General features: G+C 42.9%; 2 protein-coding genes across 9 annotated transcripts in view; one reads left to right on the forward strand and one right to left on the reverse strand.

The window, feature by feature from the left end:
* Positions 1–10,006, reverse strand: part of COL6A3 (collagen type VI alpha 3 chain) — a 131,437-nt gene extending 121,431 nt beyond the window's left edge. For all 8 annotated transcript variants that reach the window (XM_042452754.1, XM_042452746.1, XM_042452739.1 and 5 more), the window contains exon 1: positions 9,716–10,006. The gene's annotated coding sequence lies outside the window, so the exon portion shown is untranslated. The remainder of the gene's footprint in view (positions 1–9,715) is intronic.
* COPS8 (COP9 signalosome subunit 8) overlaps positions 1–22,983 on the forward strand; it is a 306,096-nt gene that overhangs the window by 266,755 nt on the left and 16,358 nt on the right. The window lies entirely within an intron of this gene.

The following is a 22,983-nucleotide window of genomic DNA, read 5'->3' on the forward strand; positions in this document are numbered from 1 at the left end:
TCCATTTTATCCTTGACTTATCCATGAGTCATAATAAAATCCATAATTTTGGCCCCCAAACCTGCCCTCGACTTATACATGAGATTGACTTATAGTCGAGTATATACGGTACTTCAATTGTTGCAAAATGAATTTGAAGTGCAAAGGTAGTTTGTACTCAATTAACCCAGTGTGGGGGTGAGGACAGGAGGGGACATAATCTTGCCCATCCCAGTATGCTCAGACAAAAACAAACTGCTGCAGCCTCTCCTAGCTTGTCTGTTTTCCCTCATTAATATTGACCATATTCTGATATTGCTTGGCCAAATACACCTCCTAGTTTTCATCTGCGAAATGTTGGAGGATGTGCAACATCTGCTGCCATTTGGGCCTTCTCCATAGGAAAAAACAGTCATATTCAGAGGAAAGAGTAAGGCAAGATTGATTTCAGGAGAATCGTCATTTCCTGTGAGCAAACTTATTGCAGGTTCACAATTCATGGAGTATACATGACACTCATTTACAGTGGTAGGAAGAGCCAAGTGCAAGTGACTAAAAAAGCAGCTTGCTGTTGATAAATCAGGATCCTCCACAATCCTAGCTTGTATTTTTCTATGAATGTGAGCAACATGCAATAATTCGACTTAACATGCAATAAGTTAGCTACCTTTAGAATAATGGTTCTATTCTAGTACAAACTACTAAAATATTCTCCAGCACCCTTCTGCAGATTTTAGTGCCATACATTATAGGTTCCAGTTCACTTGACGGGAATGATATAATCTCTTACAGCTCTTTTTTTTCTTTCTGTAGATTCTGCTTTGAACTGAATTCCAGATTTAATATGGTGTTTCATAAATCCAGTGGTCTTCATAACTCTTGTGATAAAACAGAAAATTTAGAATCAAAGGTAAAAGGAACCTTCTATGCCAGCCTTCACTTGAGTGCGAGAAATTCAGAGCCAACAATCCCAACAGGTGACTGCATCTGCTTCAATACTCCAGTAAGTGAGAGTCCACTTCCACACTATATAAAGAATTACATTATCAAACTTCACCATTAATCAGAGATTCTTCTAATGTTGCAACTCTGCCTCTTAGATCTAGCCCTAATTCTAGGGCAGTGGGCGAGTACTAGCCACTGCCATATTCTGTGTGGAAGCATTTCAGTTATTTGAAGAAATGTAGATGGGTAGGGGCCAGCTTTCAAAGCATTTGGCAGCTTTCAAAGCAACAGAGAAGAGCTGTTAGTGAACTGAACAGTTAGACCATGCTGAAAGAAAAGTAGACCAAACAGAGAAACAAGGACACAATTAGTTAAACCTTTATTTCTAAATCTTTTGTCCCCCCCCAAAAAAAGGGGGGGGGGATTCCCTAAACAGCACACGGAAGGATGAATATATGCAGTGAGCCGCAGAAAATCAAGTTGAAAGGAAGGGGAAATGCGAATGGGAAGACAGGGAGGGAACTGGATCTGCCCAACCTCCTAACAACTTGTAGTATCCTGGAGGAAGTAGATGGCCGTTAGCCTAGAATCCTACACAGAAGTATTCCTGTTAGACAATTACAATATGTTCTTGCTATCTCCTTCCTCTGTGAAGATAGGCATTTTTAAAATCACATCTTCTGAGGTTCCTATTCTGAAACACAGGCGATGGAAACAGGAGGCTAAGGAGTGGTGTCTGATAAAACAGCAAAAAAGTCCACCTGGCGGAGAAGGGTGGCCATTATGGTCAAAATGCTCAAACTTCCTATATCACTCCCATTCTATAACTTGAGATCCAACATAAAGCCAGCAGAGCACCACAGTGGAGGTCCATGCAGTTCTCTGTTCTCTTCCTGTGACAGCTGTCAAACTGGGAGGAACTGTCCCTGTGGCTGCTACATATCAGTGGAGAGAGGAGAGGGGAGGCAATTCATATCATGAAGAAGCAGCTGGTCTCAATTCAGAGGCAAGAAGAAGTGAGGGAGTATTCAGGGATGGGCCACACCTTCCTTCTTCTTCCTCACAGAACCTAGACCAGGCACATCTTCATAATCTGAATTGGTTACATTCAAAAGGGGATAGAGAAGAGCTCCCCATACTGGATGCAAAAAGGGACATAAGTGTGCATAAGCCACACCCAAGCATACATATGTCACTAACAGACTTTTGTCCTATGCTATTAGCTGAGCAGTCTGAGAACTTTGATTAGTTTCTTAATAAACCCAGAGGTCTTGTTTCCAGTCAAATTGCGGCCACAATTCTGTATATTTCTATATACAGAATTGCACTATGCTGAGTCACTTACCACCGCCAGAGCTACTGCAGCACTTCTGTAATCTCTCCCCACAGCCATTTCATGCATGGTGAGGACGGGGGTGGGGGGTACAGAAGAAATCTCCCTCTAGGCAGATATCAAACACTTGCTGGGGAGGTAAAAGGGGGGAAAGGAAGAACTGACTCTACCTCCTCAGCAATGAAGTTGAAAAAAGGATTATGGGGGAAGGGGCACGGCTTGTAAGTCTTCAGATAGTCTCCTCATCCCTAAGGTTTCTTTTAAGAACAGCAAATAACTGTTAGGGAGAAGTAGTACTGGCCTGACTGTGTACTGTACTAGGGCTGAACTAGGTCGGAGCATTCACATGCTCCAAGCCCCAGTTCTGCCGCCCCACCATCATCATGGCATGTGCCCGTACACATGGGGTGTGCCATGATGATGTCCCTGAGGCACAGTGCCCAAACAGCACTACATGCAAAGGGTGTTATCATGGCACGTGAGCGCACCAATGGCACCCCTTCAGGTTCGGAAAAAGAAGCTGCCCAGAAGCAGTTCTTTTTGGTCCCTCGAAGGCTGCAGATTCTGGTTGTTGTGGCCTCCTTCTGGGGCAAAAACAGGTAGCATGGAGCCACCCGTCTCCACAGCCCCATACTTATCTGTGGTAAAGTCAAGGCAAACACTCAGGGGCTGTACAAACAGCCTGTCCCCAACAGAGTGGGTTGGGGACGCAGCAGCCACACACCACACCCCCAACCCGCTGGAAAAAGAAACCCCAAAAAGGGACTTCTTTTCCAGGTGCTACAGGAGTGCTGTAAAAGCTGTGGTGTGACCGTATAAGCAATATCATTATGGCGCATGCTATCTGTATGGGCATGTGTGGCACCCAGGGCACGTGGTATGGTTTCTGAGCGTGTAAGTGCTCATCCCCCTGCATAACCCTTTGTGCCAAGGCCGGCACAAAGTGCCAGTCTGTCCAGGCCCTCAGTGACATAAAACCACCGGAGTGGAAGCTAACTCTAATCCAACTGATGCTAGTTATCTGGAGTGAAAATTAGGCCTGCTCTTTTCTCAGCTGTATTCTACAGTACAGTCGCGCCTCGCCATATGCTGCCTTTTTATAGGTGGCTTTGAGCATAGGCTCTCAAAGCCGCCGGCGCACGTGGGGTGGAATGGGCGGCGCATCCCATTCAATTGAATGGGCGCACGCGCCCGTTGCACCCCACGCGCTGCCGTGCCGCCATGCCACCGTGCACGAGCCCCATTGGAAACAATGGGGCTCGAGCATAGGCGGAACTTATTATACGCGGAGGGATCCGGAACAGATCCCCCGCGTATAATAAGGTTCCACTGTATTTACTTTATTCCTCAGAATTCATTGGGAACCTCTGAAATTTAAACAAGTTACTCACTCCATAGCCCTGCTAGTGTAGGTTCTGTTACCTGAACACGCTACAGCAGGCATGGGCATAGTGTGTCCCACAGGCCACAGAAGTCACTGGACCCTCATCTCCAATTTTTTTGAAATTATATTTTCAGGCAATTTTGCCCCCAAATAGAAAATAAAAAGATCCTGGACTCAATACACAGAAGAGTTATATAAAAGAGTGGAAAAAACAAATGACATCTGAAATGAAGAACCATATGAAGATGAACCCCAAATTCTAAAAAATGAGGTAGAAGCTGAAATTACCAGGAACAGATGATATTCCAACCAAACAGCTACAATCTACACAGATGGAATCAACACTGGTGGTAACTAAAATAAGCAAACAAATATGGAAAACAAAATGGTGGCCAATAGACTGGAAACAATCAATACACATCCTCATCCACAAAACAGGAGACGCAAAAAATGGCAGCAAAGATAGGGCCATAGCATTAATTTCCCATGCAAGCAAAATTATGCTCAAAATTCTGCAACACAGATTCTAATTATACATGGAGAGAAAAATTCCAGAGGTACAAACAGGGATCAAGAAAGGAAGAGGCATTAGGGACTACAATGCAAACATAATGGTTAATGGAGTATACCAAGGAATTTCAGGGGGGGAATCAGCATGTGTTTTATAGACTACTAGAGCAAAGCATTTGACTACATGGCCCATGGAAAGCTATGGACGGCTCTTGGACACGGGAGTGCCACTATAACTGACAATCCTGATGAAAAATCTGTACTTAGAACAAGAAGCTACTGTCAGGGCAGAACATGGAGAAACAGAATGGTTCCCAATTGGCAAAGGGTTCAGGAAAGACTGTATTTTATCACCCTATTTGTTCAACTTGTATGCAGAAAATATCATACAAAAAGCAGTTCTACACTCAGAAGATGGAGAAGTGAAGATAGGAAGAAGGAGTATCAACAGTATAAGATAGGCAGATGACACTATACTAATGTAGGGAAAATATCATAGAGTTGGAACAATTATTAAGTGCAAAGGCAGGCTTACTGTTGAACATAAAGAAAACAAAGAATTCTACATAAATTAAATTTAGACAATTTAGGAAATTGAAATAGTCAAAAATTTCCCGTACCTTGGATCAAACATTGATCAGAAAGAATACTGCTGTCAAGAATCAGGAAAAGACTAGGAATGGAAAGGGCAGCCATGAAAGAACTAGAAAAGCTCCTAAAGAGTAAGGTGAGAACTAAAGTCAGGATCATTCAAGCCATCATATTCCCCTTCACCCTGTATGGATGTGAATGCTGGGAAGTGAAGATAGTGGATAAAGAGAAAAACAATTTATCTGCGATTTGGTGCTGCAGAAGAGTGCTGAGGATATTGTGGACAGCCAAAAGACAAACAGATGGAACAGATCAAGATCCTGGAACAGATCAAGCCAGAAATCTCCCTTGAAACCAAGATGATAAAACAGGCTGTCATACTTTGGACACAGCATGAGAAGGCATGACTCATTAGAAAAGACAATAATACTAGGAAAGGTAGACAGGAAAGAGAGGAAGGCCACATGCTAGATGATGATGATGATAATAATAATAATAATAATAATAATTTATTTCTATACCGCTATTCCAGCGATCACAGTGGTGTACATCAAAGAGTAAGACAATTAAAACATTAGCATGACAATAATACAAAGTTAACAATTAAGAACAGTAAAAACTAACAACACCCTATACAAGTGGCTGTGTAGAATGGAATACACAAAAACATTGTCAAGGGGAAGAGAATGACCACAAGGCTCACGGGGGGAAAGCCTGGCGGAACAAAAAAGTCTTCAAGTTCTTCTTGAAAGCATCGAGGGAGGTGGAAGTACGGAGCTCTTTGGGGAGGGAGTTCCAGAGCTGAGGGGCTGAAATAGAGAAAGCCCTCTGAGCTGATACATATCAAGTGTCTGGAATTCTTAAAAGATGTCTTTCACCCGATCTGAGAGTGCGGGGCGGATTGTATGGGGAGAGGCGGTCCTCTAAGTACCCTGGGCCCAAGCCATTTAGAGCTTTATAGGTGATAACCAACACCTTGTATTCGGCCCGGAAGCGAATAGGCAGCCAATGGAGATCTTTTAGGACTGGTGTTATATGGCTGGCCCTGGAACATCCAGTAACCAGCTGAGCAAACATCCAGTAACCAGCCGAGCAATAGATGGATGAACTCTATTAAGGAGGTCACAGATATGAATTTATAAGACCTAAGCAAAGCAGTGGAGGACAAAGCATCTTGGAGGTGTCTCATCCACGGGGTTATCATGTGTCAGGGTCAACTCAAGGGCAGTTAACAACTACAAAAGAATCCCACAAAGCACATTAAATTCCCCAGAACCCAGTACTACCCCCAAAATGGCCCAAGCACTCCGAACTATCCTGAACTATACCAGTTTCTTCCGTAATTCTCAAAGTAGTGATAAGAAATGACCTAATATCACTTCCTATTACCATTTGAGAGATGCTGCAAAAGAAGATGGAGATATTTGGGCTTGCTGTGGGAGGAGAAGTTCATCATGGGGTGCTGAGGGGTGGGGAATTGGTTCCTGGCTCTGATGCTGTTGCCCACCCCTGCACTTGAGGGTAAAAGACTGTGGTAGCGATCACAACTCCTGTCTTGGTAAACTAAGCTAACTATTCTGAAGCCCTGAAATTGCTGATTTAACAGTCAGCTTACATAAGGATTAGCAAATTTTAAACAATACACAGCCTGACAAACAACAATGAGCCTGCACTTAAAGAGGGGAGGAAAACAGAACAGAAAGAAATGGGAAAAAATAGAATAGACTTTAAAATTAGCTATGAAAAAGAAATGCAGATTGTAATAGGAACCTGAAACAGTTGCTGAAATCAGTCTAATAAAGATCTTTAGAAGTTTCTAGACAAGGGAGAAAGGCATTAGATAAAAATTGCAACCCAAAAACAAAAATGAGATGAATCACCAGAGACAGTCTGTGGGAAGGGAAAGGAGGCGGTAAAGGATTCCCTGGCTCTCCTTCTCTATAAGGCTCAGTCCCAATTTTCTTCCATTGATTGCCAAGCCACTTACAAGGATGTGGCAGGGGAGGGGGCAGCTTCTGCCTACCTAGAATGAAAGGGACCTGATGGGAATTATTGATAAGAGAAAAAAAGTGGGGAAGGCTTTATAAGGGTGCCTGTGTAGCCTTCCTTTGGCCTACAGATGTTTTATAAGGAGTTTATGAATCATCATGAGAAAACAAACCACAAACAGACTGGTAAAGTTTTGGTCGCAATCAAAATCCCACTGAAACCACTGGAATGAGTTCGGTTTGGGCCATTCCAGTTTTGGTCAGGAGCAGTGCTGGACAAAAGGTATAATCAGGAAACAGTTTTAGGCCAGGAATATCTTTCTCACCCAGAGAACTGATGAAGAAGGGAGTGCTACTAGAGAAAATGACAAGAGGTTTGGCATGGCCTTGTTAGGCATTAGTCATAACAGAACTGCCCCAAAGGAGAATTCCAGGCTTAGCCTTCAAAACTTTGGCACTTATGCAATTGACCTGATATTAGCATGTTTCTACCTCACTTGATAACATTCACACATACAGCCCAGGCCTCTTCATCCACTCTTTCTTTCTGTGACTACAACATGTAATTGTTGAACCACTAGAAGTATATGAAAATTATATTCTCTTTTATTCCAGATGTGAGCTTCCACTCAACCCATCAAAGTTATGATGGAGAAATTTGACATCTAGTTGCATAAGAGAAGCACAATGCTTCTTTCAGATGCTTTTGCTCTAGGAGAACACTTTTCAACATGGCACAACTGCATTTATTGTAGAAAATGGAAAGAATATTGTAACCTCTAACTGAAAGCCCCGACTTCTCATAATCAAGAAAAACGATTACACATTGGGAAAAGCTCTACTGACCACTATATGCTGTACTCATTTACTTTGAAACCAAGGAATTGTCTTTTATTCTTTTATTCTACTACAATAGTTTTCAGTGCTCAATGTGTTTCACATACACTGTCACAATAATCCTTGCTAAGGAGTAGTGCATTAGGCGTTCCAGTGTTATTACTTGTCCCTCCGAAAGGATAATGACTAAAGCAGAGATGGAGTCAGAAACTTGCCTAAGGCCACCTTTTGAATATGTGGTGTGGCCAAAGTGAAATGACAAAATTTCAGTTTAAATTCCAGTTCTTAATCCTCAGTGATTTTGGACATCACAATAACAAAAACCACATATTCAAAAGGTGGCCATTTTGCCATCACCCCCAAAATGCCTGTTAATTTGTAATACTCTGGAGCTGAAATCTGTACTTCCATTAAATAATGACCTGCATTTTGATTATTTTTTTTAAAATATATATGTTTTAACTGGGGAATCCTGCACTCTTGAACCCACAGATATGGAATCGTATCTGTGCTTACTTTGAACTGAATATAGGTCTTTGTGTATGTGTATGCATATTGTGTGCCTTCAAGGCATTTCTGACTTATGGCGTATGGCAACCCTTCTGTGTAAGTGTGTATAGACCACAACCTCAATGTGTGTTGGGCTCATTTGCTAGATTTTTACTTGCAGGAACTGCATGGTCCCTAGAGTTCATTTTGCAATGAAAGAGGTGGAGTTTTCTTCAGTCTATACTGTAACATAGGCATCCTGGGAAGAAAAGCTTAGCAGCCAAAGGGTGTGTCCCTGGCCTATGCTGAGAATTTTCTGCTGTGCATTAAGGCTGTGGTGCAGAACACCTAACCTTGTAATATAAACTTATTTAGAGAATGCACTGGCAACACATTGGGATAGATCTTTAGGGTAGAAAGAGAAGAAGGGGAGAGACTGGTTGTGTGTCCAGGTTGCTCCTCAATCCTTTAGGGGACATCAGGGTGCCCTAAGGACACTTCACAGACACTAAAGTAAGCATGACATTACTTTTTCTTTCTGATCCACACTGATTTGATATTCTACAGCAAAACAAGCCATGACTCCAACTTCATTTTTGTTTTATCTAATCAGTATGATCTCTCTCTCTCTCTCTCTCTCTCTCTCTCTCTGAGTGTGTGTGTGTGTGTGATTGACTCTTCCTCAGGGGCCCCTTCAGAGGGTTGCTATTGGGGAATCTCCAGACTCTACCCTGATCCAGGCAGAGGGCAGCCTTCACTAACTTTTCATAAAGGAGTCAGTCATACTGCACCTGAACTGAACCTAGTGCAGTCCCTCCTCAGAGATCCTCTCCTATGATTAACATTCTTTCCCCTGGCAGTTTTCAGACATAACTACTGTTTGGACAGGGGAACCCCAAACAGCAGCTTAGGTAAAGCATTACTTGGCCTGTTGAGTGTGTTTTTAATCTCCTTCTCCATAGTAAATACCAAAATTCCTCATGCTGTTGCTGCTTCTCTTCTCATTCATCTCCCAAACCATACTGCAAATATAATAATGTAATTTATTGGGACCTGACGCTGAGGCACAGCGGGGAGCAAAACCAGGAAAAATGCATTATTTGTTATCATTTTCTGATTTAATGAAGACAAAGAGTTCCGAATAATCCTAGCCATGACTGCTTTAGCGCCTGAGTACAAATCTGGCCTCTTATAACAAAAGTCTACAATATATTAGAGAGACAAGACTCATAATAACTGAGTTCACAGGAACACATCTGGGAGGTAATGGCAGCATGCAGAATTTTCTTAGATATGAGCAGCATTTTCTCTTCTCCATCCCCTCCTAAGCAGCAGCTTTGCAAGTTCTTACTTGAAAAAACTCAAGATTTTGCAAAATGTTTCTCTCCCCGAGGTACAGCAACCCACCAGCAATAGCCCATTCTGCAATGCCCACCCAGATAAGCTCAATTTAGCTCTATTGCCTGCTGTTGTCCCTTTGGTGGATGGCACTACTGCACACAAATATTGGCAAGACAGACAGACAGCATTTCCTGCCAGTTGGCCCCCACTTCTTCCCCAACAGATAGGTATACATACTTCAAAACTAAACTGTTCCAGACACCAGATCATCACATTAAAGCATCCCTCTTCCAGCAAAGTGAAATGAAAAGCACTTACCCCTGAGTAAATCTAGTGATAGGAATTCCAGGACCTTATTTATGGAATTATGAGTTGCACACTGAACTCATCTCTTCATTTTGTTAAACTTTCCTGTATCTCCCCTCACTTCTCTTCTCCGCAGCGAAAGGAAGGAACTTGGGATTCTGAATGCTATTTTAAAAAAAGAAAATCCACTGTCAGTCCTTCCCCCTGGGCTGGAGCAGGGGAGAGCTGAGCTGCCTTTGGTGGAAGATGCAGCTCAAAACTGGATTGTCTCTACTGTTACATTCAGGGCCTCCTCTCTGACTGACCCAAACTGTAAATGAAAAGCAGACTTGCTCAAACAGGGAATGGTTGTTTCTTCTGGCCCCAGTGTGAAGGATGATGTCACAGTTCCAGCATCGCCTCCATCCCACAGCTTTACATGAGTGCTTCAAAATAAATTCCCTTCTCGACAGTTACCTTTTGAGCACAGATATGTGGAGCAAGGTTTTGTTTCACACGTTGCCCCAGGATACCTTGCCACAATCTAGTCAGCCCATCAGCTGTTTTCCACAATTTACTCTAGAGCAGTAAGCAAGAAATGCAATTAGATTTTCCACAGTGATATTTCTTTTAACAAGTATTTCACTGTTGTTAGCACCAAGCTGGTTTTGATTTTAATACTTAATAGTAAAATGGAGACTCAGTTTCTGAGGCTAGGCATGATTACAAATTTCGTTTCAGTTTATTTTTGATAAGAAATTGTCCAAATCCTCTCCCTTTTTAAAAACATTCAGGATTTAATTTAAAACCAAAACTAACAGATTTATCCATCTTGGACCAGGACTTTGAATGCTTACTTTTTAAAAGTCTGGATTTGAACTCCTGTTTATTCAGCCTTGTTCTTCTATTCCCAAGAGCAGTTCTAGCAGCAGGCACATTCAGTACAGCCCACTTCTTTCAGATAACACCTGTACGTATTGAATTTGGCAAGTGTTGAGAGAGGAGGATTTTAGTGCAATTCATTTTTGAAGAATTTACAAAATTTGCAAATTTCTTCAGAGAGGGAGAAATGTTTTTTTAAACAAACAAACAAAACAACAGCAACTGAGTGCAGGAAATAGCAAAGCTGAGAGATCTTCCTGGCATGCTGGAGACTTTAAAAGAAATCGAAATCATATATATATATATATATATTTGATGGCTACCTTTTATTTTCAATATTATAATGTTGAAAAGGTCATTATGGGCTGTGTCTGCACTGCAGAAATAATGCAGTTTTGCACCGCTTTAACTGCCAGGGCTCAATGTTATGGAATCCTGGGAATTGTAGTTTGTAGTGGTACCAGAGCTCTCTAATAGAAAAGGCTAAATATCTCACAAAACTTCAAATCCCAGAATTCCAGAAGCATTGAGTCATGGCAGTTAAAGGGCTCATTCCCACTATGATATAAACTGAATTGCTGATCGATTTATATGTGCGTTGTTTACATTGAAAGTGGTTCAGATGCAGCCCTGATTCTCAGCAGCAGGGTCTGCCCAGGGCCAGGCATCCCTTCCAGGTGGCTCCTGCACCCATGCCAAGCTTCGCTATCTGCCCATCACTCCCAGATCAGCCTCCCTCACCAGCCCCACAGCAACAACAAAGCCACGGCTGGCAGGAGGCAGGACCAGTGGATGCTCTAGGTAGTCCTGCTCCTGCTGCCACAGGACCTTTAGGGGCCCTGGGGCCGCCACCTCCCCCCCCCCCTCCTCCTCCTCCTCCTCCTCTTCCTCTTGCTATTCCCACTGTCAGACCCTTGGAGGGCCAACATCCCAGGCTGTAGAGGGCACTGCAGCTTCCCACCACACCTCCCAGACTCCCCTGACCTGACAGAGGCCCTGCCCTAGAAAAAGAGGATGCCTGAGGAAGGGGAGAAAGCCACTGCCTTTGTGCTTGTGGTGTGACCTATGGGTGCGTGATTTTTAAAAAAAAAAATTGATATAAGATTTGATTCATTGATTTTGCAACTACTTGCATACTTGGGGAGAGAGAAAGGTGAATGACTTGGACATTATTGGCAGAAGCCTTAATGCAATATGGTGCTAACCCTAGCTTTGGAATTTTCAGCCCTTCCCTCCTCCATATATGTTGTATTTGCTAAAAATCTGAAGAGTTTGCCAGTTCTCTAGAGCCGGTTTTCATGACTCTTAGGGCATATAAGGAGGTTCTTTCCCCCTCACCTGGACCTTGAGGAAGCAGCTTTGAACAGTGGACAGGATCACTCCTAAGCATCCTCCCCCCCCCCCCCCAATCATGGAGTGGAGCTAAATCTGTCCTCTGTTTTCTAAGGAGTTGATAACAATGAAACAAGCGATGTGAAGACTAGAGCAAAACTGACTGGGATCTCAAAGTGAATCTGACTGAAAATGGGCTAAAGCCTACCTGAAGGCCTATGGTAGTACAGTAAGGGTAGCAAAAACATACTTTTATGGCTGCCACCATAGCATAATCACAGAACCATCCAGACGAGCTGTTTTGAGTGGTCAGAAATCTGTTACAATCTGATGCAAAGGAGAATTTAACCCACTCAGTAGACCATGGCAAAGAATTTGCCCACCACTTTGTAAAGAAAACCACACAGATTCATTCTGACTTGGACAGCAGAGTTGATAATAGTCCAGTGGATGCAACCTTGGCACCTGCTTGTCAATTGTTGATGGATACTTTTCAGTTTGTGCAGCCCAAAGATGTGGACAGGATCCTTTGAGAAGCAAGAGCCACCACATATGTACTAGACCCTTGCCTGCTTTGCTTGTTAAACAGACTAGAGAGGAACAAGCTGAGTGGGTATGGGGAATGAATAATTCCTCTTTATGACAAGGCAGGGTCCCAACATGCCTGAAGAACACCATTGTAAGACGTCTTCTGAAAATCCGTCCCTGGTTCCTACTATAGTGGATAGGTATAGGCAAATCTCCAACGTTACATTCTTGGGCAAGGGAGCAGAGCATCTGTTGGCTTCTTAGCTCCAGGGGTTCCTGGATGAGGCAAATTATCTAGATCCATTTCAGTCTAGTTTTGGGCCTGGTTGTGGGATGGAGACAGCTTTGGTCATCTTAGTAGTTGACCTACATCAGGACCTGGACAGAAGAACAGTTTCTCTGGTGGGATACAGACCACCCTGGTTTGCTCTGCAAGGGAGCCGCAGCGGATAAACCGTGCGGCTCTGTCCCGGAACAAAAAGAACCAGCAAAAAGTGGGTTCTTCTTGTGGCGCCTTTGTGATGCTGCAATGCACCAATGGTGCACTTGCGGCGTCACAAAGGTGCTGGGACGTGCGGACGCTAAGCGTCCGCTGCATCAAAATGGCAGCGCCCACGTGTATAGGGCACCGTCATCTTGACGGCCCGTCACGTGCTAGGGGTGAAGCCAATATGGACGGTGCATCCTCAGCCAACCCCTAGCATATGACGGAGGCGCCACAAAGGCCCGTATAAATCAGGCCTCTATTGGTTCTGGTAGACCACTTGGTGGGGTTGGATACCATTGGCCATGGTATCCTTCTAGGTTGTCTCAGTGGGAAGGGGCTTGGAGGCATTGCTCCACATCTCTCTGAGGATGGTGCTGTGGTGTTCCTAATTAACTCCTTGGCCATTGCCCTGCCTTTCCCTATTGCTCCCTATGCCATTTAACATATACATGAAACTTCTGCAAAAGGGTATCTGGTGTTTTGGGGTCAGATGTCACCAGTATGTTGATGATACCTAGCTGTGGCCTGAGACAGATGGGGTGAAAGAGGCGTGGCAGTGGCTATACCAGAGTTCTGGACCACGCAGCAACCTCACGGTCTGGAATCCTAGCATGTAATGGTGGCAGTGTGATGGCAGCGTCCCATCCACACAGGCGCCATCATCTAGACGTAAGGGACACACAGTGTCCACACATTGCTGTGCATCAGTTATGTCATGAGTGTGCCAGTGGCACACTTGCAACATAATCTGGGTGCTGCAAGAAGAACCCGGAAGAATCAGGTTCTTTTTATTCCTGCGGGATGACGAGCTGTTTGGTGGTTGCAGCGTCCCTCCAGAGTTAAAACAAGCACCTGCAGAATGCTATTTTCAGGCAGTCTGTCTCAGCCTTTAATTACTCTTTTCCACCCAGTTTAAAAGAAGCTGTGCTAAACCAGTGCCTGGCGACTGTAATGCTCCTTAAAATCCAGATAAGACAGAGGTGCCCTTGGTCAATCAAAAAAAAGGATCTGGGAATGGGAATTCAGCCTATGTTAGATGGAATTACACCCTGCCCCAAGCCCAGGTTTGGGCATCCAGGCTCCTGGACTCAGTCCTGAGCCTGGAGGCCCAAGTTTCAGCAGTGACCAGGAGTGCTTTTGCACAGTTAAAGCCAGTGTCGGATCTGGCCATGGTAATACATTCCTTGGTTACATCCTATTTGGACTAATGCACAGTAATGCAATGCCGTTGAAAAGTGCTCAGAATCATCATCTGGCCCAAAGAGCTGCAGCCAGGTTTTTAACTGGAGCTGGTTCTATGGAGCATACAACCCCCACATTGCAATAGCCCCACAGATTGCCAGTCTATTTCCAGGGACAATTCAAAGTGCTGGTGATGACGTATAAAGCCCTAAATGGCTTGGATCCAGGCTATTTGAAGGACCATATCTACCTTTATGAGCCCACTAGAGCTCTAAGATCATATGGAGATGGCCTTCTTAGTGGCTGGTCCCAGACTTTAGATCTTTCTCCCTAGGAAGGCCAGAATGGTTCCACCCTTGCTCTCTTTCCAACAGAAAACATTTTTAATACAATCAGGCTTTTAGAAATTAATGGTCTTTTAATGTAGTGCTATTTTTATTATTGATATTAAATTTGTTGTTAGTGCACATGTATCCATTGTCCATTGAGGAAGGACATTTGAAACCCTCAGCCAAAGGATCTTGCTCTGGGGCCTTGGGCCAAACTATACAGACCCCAGAAGGATCCCACAAGTTGATGCTGTGGCAGTTAAAGGGAAATTGTAGTGCTATAATAATGAAACTCATTATTGAGAGAAAATTAAGAACTACAAAAAATCAAAAACAACAACAAGAAGCAGCTAATGTTGGATCCAGACTTAGGGTTTTTTTCACACTGCAGTTACAGCACTACAATTCCTCTTTAACTGCCACAGCATCAACTTATGGGAGTCTCCTGGGGTCTGTATAGTTTGACCCAAGGCCCCAGAGGAAGATTCTCCGGCTGAGGATTTCAAAGGTTAACCCTCAATGGACAATCCTAGAATTCCACGGGTTGTTGCCATGGCAGTTGAAGTGGAACCACAGCAGTATAACTACTTAGTGTGAAAGAGACCTGAGTTATAAATTAATTGTAACCAGTTGTACATAAATTAGTAACTTAAGGGCCATTGGTTTCAGTGAGTCATCTCTAAATGTGACTAAGCCTGGATTCACTCCAGAATGTAAACAGCTTCTGTATTTGCTGGAAAGAGGATGGCTATTTTTTATCATGCCATTTTCACTTTTTCAGCTTTATGTTCTCTCTGTATCAAAACTCATTAAATCTTAATAAAGTAATCAGATATATTTTAATGCCGCTTGCCTTTTTCTTCTTCTAAGATATTTTATAGCTTTCCCTTAGGTTAAGCTACTATAAAGGAAAATCCTGTGGTTGCCACAACTGCTGGTTGAACTGGTTTTGCTCTATTGTTGCTACAAAGGGTCAACACAGCAATAGTATATTCCAGAATATTAATTTCAGAATATAATTGCAACAGAAATGAGAAATGGACATAACAAGAAACATGTTCTCCTGACTCCCAAGTGAGTAAAACTAGTTTTTACCAATTTTTTTGTTTTATTTCAAGTTTTTTGTTCTACTTGAATCATAAAACTTATAAACAGATTCAAATGAACTGAGATAACAGAATATTATATTTTCCTCAGTACAGAGTAGGGTATTCTCTAAAGATCCATAAAAGAGAAATAGCTTGTACTGTTGGCTTGTAGTCAACAAACAGCTCATGTGCACACGCACAGAAATAGCTCATATGCACATAGATAGAAATAGCTCATATGCACATACACAGAATAATATAATCTTAGAACTGCAAGGAATCTCAAGGGCCATCTAGTCCAACCTCCTGCCAAGCAGGATTATACTACTAAGGCACTCCTGAGAGATGCTCACCCAACCTATGTTTAAAGACCTCCACCCTACAATCCATTCCAACAGCTCTCACAGTGAATAAGTTCTTCCTAAGATGTGTGTGCCTCCCTCCCTCTCTCCATTAACAGATTACATGAAGTAAAGGCACTTTTCACACACAATTTACACTTGACTCCTAATGGTGGCCTGATTACAGGATACACATTAGGATAACCAAATGTTGTGGCACATCCATTTCTTTAAAATTGATCCATAGTTTTTCATGAGCTACATAAGTGGTTCTTAATCTTTTCTTTACCAGCCCCCCCCCCAAATAGTTTTTGTTGCTATGGACTCAATCCCCAAGCCTTATCTCAAGATTTAAAACCCTTTTCAAAAGATTTAAAATTCAGTTCACTTGGAACTCAATTTGCAACAATTAAAGTAAACTGAGGACAAAGGAGGAAGTGGGAGATGGGGCATTTTAAAAGTAGCTGAAAATGTAAGACAACAGAGAATTAATTGGGACTGACCCTGCCAATTCAGGACAGTGGAAGGTATGCTACAGTTTCATGTACATAAACATCATGGGTAGGTGAGACAGACCGCTGAGTGACCCCACACAGGCTGAACGCTGAAGCCTTCCTCCAGCACTGAAATAATTAAAAGTATTAAAAGTGATGAAACCCTTGTGGCTTATGGAATAATTCAAATACAATTTTGGGTGTTATTGACTATCAGTATCACATTCTGACACACATGGCAGGGAAACTTTGAATTGGTTAAACAGAGTCAAACTTTGTACATAGCCGTGGTGCCCGTCTGTCCTAGGCATCCAATGTGGGGGGAGGTGGGACTTCCTGGCAGTGCAGGGGCAGGGCTTCTAAAGTGGCAGGGGCAGGGGTTCCATAAGGAGTTGGGGGGCAAGCCCAGCCTTGCTGAGCATACATATGTGCCCCCCATGCCCTTGCCATGGCTCAGTTTATCTTAAGAAAAGCTGATGACCTATCATTGCAAAACATCAAGTTATGAGAGAGCAATGCCAAGAAAGTTCAGTTTTAACAAAGACAAGTTCCAGTTCCAAGTTTCTTTTGTTAATACAAGGGTCATAATGTGACTATTGCAGTGTCCTTCCTGCAGAGAGTAAAATCAGGGCCATGAAGGACATGTCACATCCATAGGACAGATAACATGTGCTGGGGCGTAAAGGCTGTGTGAAATATTTGTTGCAATACATTCCAGGGGAAACAGAATTGAACAGTAATTTCACAACCTTGGTGGCTACCCAAACAATGGAAAGCTTTTGGTATGGCCAACAACAATTGTGTCAGGTACCAGAGCTTCAGTACTTTCACAACAACAAGCTTGTAAAATGTAGGCTAGATAAGGTAACTGTTACAGTGGATTGTAATTAGTTGACCAGCTGAACACAAAGGGTGATCAACAATGGGTTTCTTTCATCCTGGAGAGAAGTGACCAGTGTGGTCCCACTGGGCCCAACTCCTGGGCCCAGTGCTATTCAACATCTTATCAATGATTTGGATGACAGAATGGGGGCATACTTCAAATCGGCAGATGATACCAAATTAGGGGAGTAACTAATATTCCAGAGGACAGGATCAAAATTCAAAAAGACCTGATTAGACTAGAAAGCTGGACCAAAGCTAACAAAATGAAATGCAATACAGAGAAATGTAAGGTACTTGCACTAGGGCGGCAAAATGAAATTCACAGATATAGGATGGGGGACACCTGGCTGAATGAACTACATGTGAAAGGGATCTAGGAGTCCAAGTAGACCACAAGTTGAACATGAGTCAACAGTGTGATGCAGCAGCTAAAAAGGCCAATGTGATTTTAGTAAGGGCTGTTTGACAGTGGAACACACTCCTTCCTCGGAGTGTAGTAGAGTCTCCTTCCCGGGAGGTCTTTAAACAGAGCGGGATGGCCATTGTCGGGGATGCTTTGATTGAGAGTTCCTGCAGTGGCATGGAGTTGGACTGGATGGCCCTTTGTGGTCCTCTTCCAACTCTATGATTCTATGATTCTACAAGGAAATGCATCAAGGAATGATCTCAGAGCAGGATCATGTTCAAACGGAAAAATAATTCCTTGTAGTTGCATATACAGTGAGGAAGCATTTTTGGCAAAATGGTTCAAGTTAATCGCAAATCCTTAGAAGACATTTAGTGGGGGGGGGGGGGGGGGGGAATTGGTGGTGTCCTTGCATACCTGCAGCACATGATCCTACAACTTCACAACAATTAGCTCAATGTAGTGTACAATCCAGGTAAACTGCTGCATCTTACTCATGTATTGTCCCAAGCTGCGGTAGACCCTCCCACATCTGTTGATCATTCTTGTGAGAGAAAGAGAGTAATACATGAACTGGGCATGCAGCACATGCATCTATGTCAGGCAGTCACCATACAGAAAGGTAAAAAAAAAAAAAATAGGGTTCTCAGTTGTGGCAGTAGCCATTGTATTTTGGAGATGTTTTCTCTGTTTCAGGATCCTTCAAGCCTGCCAAGATAGCACTGCTTTACTGTTGACGCTCAGAGACAGAATGTACTCTCCAATTGCCATGATGCTTATCAAGTTATTCACAGAAGCAGAGAACTAGGGAAAGAGGATTAATGTATTAGCCTCATGTGTCTATTGACACTGAGAAGGTGGTTCATACCTTCCAATAGGGAAACATGTGGAATGTTGTAGGTAACAAAAGGGTGAGGTCAACAAGCCAAATTAAGGTATGCTCAAATGGAGGGACTAAATAACCTAAAGGCACCAGCTTCTGTATGATCTTGGAAGCTAACCAGGGCCAGCCCTGGTTAGTACTTGGATGGGAGCTTGCTAACAAACACCAAGTGCTTGTAAGCTATATTTCAGAGGAAGGAATTGGCAAAACCACTTTCCTAAGAAAACCCCTTGAAATGCACGGGGTTACCATAAGTCAACAGGTGACCTGAAGGCACACATACACATACACACATATGAAGTTACTAGAATTTCCCAGGGAGCAATTTCATATTTTACAGTTTATCATATCACAATTCTAAACTAGGCACAGAAAGGGATGAATGAAGCAGGAACAGAAGCACTTATGGGTGGATACAAGGCAAAAGAGTCATAGGCGTCTTTCCTTTTTTATGCGCTGCTGCACTGGGTTACTTCCACCCCAGACAACCACCACCACCACTACTGCTGCTACAAAGTGTCTTAGATGTGGAAAGCCCACCCTTCAACACTCCTTTTCTGTCTCTGTGAACAACATTTCTATTCAACCAGTCCAGCAAGCCCGCAGTCTTGGTTTTATCTTTGACTCTTCTCTGTCGTGTATCCCTCAGATCCAGTCCACAGCCAAGGCTTGTAGATTCTTCTTGTACAATATTGCCAAAATCTGACCATATCTCTCCGCCTCTACTGCCAAAATCCTGGTCCATGCCCTAGTGGTCTCACGACTTGATTACTGTAATGTCCTCCTGGCTGGGCTTCCTCTTTCTCACCTCCATCCTTTAATCTCTGTTCAGCATTCAGCTGCACGCATTATCACTTCCACCCACCGCTCTGACCACATCTCTCCTGTGTTGGCATCCCTTCACTGGCTCCCTCTCCCTTTCCGCATTCAGTATAAGCTCCTGCTGTCGACATTCTCAACAGGCCCTCATGGACTGGCCCCTCCTTACTTATCAGACCTTCTTTCTCCTCACCTTCCCACCAGGCCTCCGTTTGGTAGTCAAGGTCTGCTGTCTCAGCCCAGGATTTCCTCTGCCCCATCCGATTGCCCTTTTCACTTGCTGCCCCTCACTCCTGGAACCTTTCCCCCACAAGCAAGAGCCATCACTTCTTTAACCAGCTTCAAAACGAGTGAAAACCATCCTTTAGGAGCCTTCCAGGCATGCATAATTGTCGCTTGCTATTGTGTTCTTTGTTGCTGTTTTAATCACCATTTCCTGTTTCTATGTACTTATATGATTATCCTACTTGGATATGTTTTTCCCTGGAAATGATTAACCATCCATTAAGAACCGCCCTCCCTCCAGTCCATCTGCCTTGGTCCAGGCTCTGGAGGTGAGAGAACTGCTGGACCTCTTACCCTTTCCTCCCTCACCACTCCCTTCTCCTTCTGTTCATGTCTTTTTAGATTTAAGCCGGCAGGAGGAACCTTCTAACTAAAAGATTGATGTACAGCGCTGTGTAAATTTACAGCGCTTCATAAATAAAGGTTATAATTAATAAATGGCCAGCCAGCCTCCATTTAAAAACCCAAAGGAGGGACTGACTCCTGACAATTTGAAGGGATGGGTTCCCTCTCCTTACTGTCTGATGTTCTTTCCTAATTTTTAAGTGGAATCTCTTTTCAATCCTGCGTTTGAATCCACTGCTCCAGGTCCTGGTCTCTAGGGCAGCAGAAAACAAACTTGCTCCATCTTCAGAGTATGACACTCCTTCAATAGTTAAAACAATGAAGCCATGAGCTTCAAAAGCTAGTAATATATATAGTGGTAAATAAAGGTATCACTATTTTTGTGGTTTTGGATGTTATTGTACTGAGTATTGGCTATATGGCCAAAGATGGCTAATGTGTTTTGTTTCTTTGGAAGGAATCTAGGAATGCTGTGGACTTGCCTTCAACCCCACATCTAACAAAACAAAACAAAGCACATCATAAGTGAGGTAAGCTGGGTTGGTGAAGCAATCTGTCTCTAGAGATTAGAAACATCCTTTAACACAACGATTATTATGGTGCCTAATAGGTTTTAAACACTGTTTATGGGAAACAGATTACAGTTTATAATACATGATGTTTATCTAAGATTTTCCGACTTCGAGACAATGTGCTATTACTATAAAAATGTGCTTTGACTTTAAGAAAATAGAACAGTAAAAACCTCTATGTTGTTTTTTTCCCAGTTCATGCATGAAAATATGCAGTTCTGGAAAAAGACACACTTGCCAATGGTGGGCTAATCTCACTTAGGTGAGATTCTAACCCCCAAGGTTTTCCACTGAAAAGGAGGTGAAACATTGAGAATCTTGGCATGAGCTCTGGGGAAAATGGTCTGTATAACTGCTGCTAAGAAAAGTGTATTCCTTTTTTGAATTCTAAAAATGACAACCTGTTTCTGTACAACATGACACAAGCACATTTGTATTTTTCTACTCTAGGCCATATAATTGTATAGCACTAGGTCAAATGAGAAAAACTAGTCTTTAAATCTTAGGTCTTTATAATATTTGATGAAGGGTAGACCTAGCCTACTAACTAAAGCCTGCAAGACATCTAAAATATGGAGATAAAGTGCTTGGAGAAGTTGAGTTGAAAAAAATGAGAGCTGAATAACTCCGTTCTGATATAAAGCGGGATCCTTCTGGGATCACGATTATATATTAAAATTGTCATGTAATGTTGATGTTACAATCCATGATTTTTTCGTGTAAAACACTGATATCCCAAAATAAAATGGAAATGTGATGTCATGTATATAATGACTGACAGTATTCAAGAACTGTAGATTAATCATTCATAATGTTTTTTCATTGATCATTTCCTGATTGATGATGTATTTTATATGTATATCTCACTAGAGAGGCCCCTTCCCCACCACCTTCCCTTCTCCTTTTGTGTCGTTGTCTTTTATGATTGTAAGCCTGAGGCAGGAACCGCCCAATTAAAAAGATTGTATGTACAGTGCTGTGTAAATTTTACAGCGCTTTATAATAAAGGTTAATAATATAATAATAAGATAATACTAATAATAATAATAACAGTAATAATTTGAGGTCATGTACATAAATGATTTCTACACTTGTTCTCGTATTTTAATAAATGATGCATAATTTTTTCTCCAAGAAGACTTGCTTTGACCAGAAGGGCTGTTCAGTGTTCAGATCAGCTACTTAATATCTTTGTTGAGGATTAGTTTAAACACTCTTGTTCCTGCCAAAATTTCAGGCCTTTCATACCATTTTCCTCAATGTTTATCACTGGTCTTTTTTTTAAATTTTGTCTTAAACTTTGATTACACTTATGTTCAGAGGGCAGTATACCTTTTTTTTGCCAAAATGAACCTTCTACTCTAGTCTTAGATTCCAATATTTCTGTATGTTTATCCTTTTTTTGACTGTAGACGTCAACATTTTAATATTCTGGGATAGCCTGTCCCAGCCAGCTTTTTAAATATATATTTATTATATTTATAACATTATTTTTATATAATTCTAGACAGAATTAAGGGCCAATAAGGCGGGTTACACACACCATGAAAGTACACGCAGAGCGAGTACTAAGGTTAGGGAGGTGCGGTGCTTCCGCACCTCCCTAACCCTAATACGCGCTCTGCGCGTAAAAAATGACAGCGGCCTTTTCAGACGGCAAAGCGTGCATGAGACGTCGACAGCCGCGCCGCTCTGTTTTAAATACGGGCGCGCGGACGTGAGTCTCAAAGCTCCACACCGTTGTGGAGCTTCCTTCCTCATTTGCAGTGCTGCTTTTGCGTCGCTGGGCGCAGCCTTCAGACGGCGTGCGCAGAAAAGCAGGGAGAAGGGACCAAGCGGCCCCTTCTCCACCTACCCTGCTGCCGCGGGGTGTCCCTTGGCTTCAAGCCCCAAGGACACCCCTTTTTCAGGCGGGGGAAGCGCGTTTTGCCGCTTCCCGCATCCTGAAAAAGCGTGGATCGGGCGGCCTCGCGGCTGCCGTTCCCACTGAGGCCCCGATACACCGGGGAAAGGGGCGGGTACAGCCCGCCCCAAATAGGCAGTCTGTAACCCGCCAAGATCATGAAGGATCAGAATAATCTTTCAAGACTGTTGTTCACAGACACATAATTATATTAATATCATGTTGAAAATTAGATCTGCTTGATTATTGCAGCATTCGCAGTCTCAATGAAGATAACTGAAGAAGCCTAATTCCCACACAGACACTCTTACCGAGGATGTTTTGTTTATTCAGGCAAGATAAATTTACAGCACAATTCGCTATATGTCTTTTCAGAAGTAAATCCCTTTAACTTGAATTGTGGCCTTCCAGAACAATCCTAACTGGCCAAGGATCAGATGACAGTGTGCCAGTTAAAGCTATGCTAAAACCAACCCAACAGATATTGGAAATGACATTTTAGCAGCAATTCGGCTCACCCTGGCCAGATTTTATGCCAGT

The sequence above is a fragment of the Sceloporus undulatus genome, chromosome 1 (genome assembly GCF_019175285.1).
Source record: "Sceloporus undulatus isolate JIND9_A2432 ecotype Alabama chromosome 1, SceUnd_v1.1, whole genome shotgun sequence".
Taxonomy (NCBI): Eukaryota; Metazoa; Chordata; class Lepidosauria; order Squamata; family Phrynosomatidae; genus Sceloporus; species Sceloporus undulatus.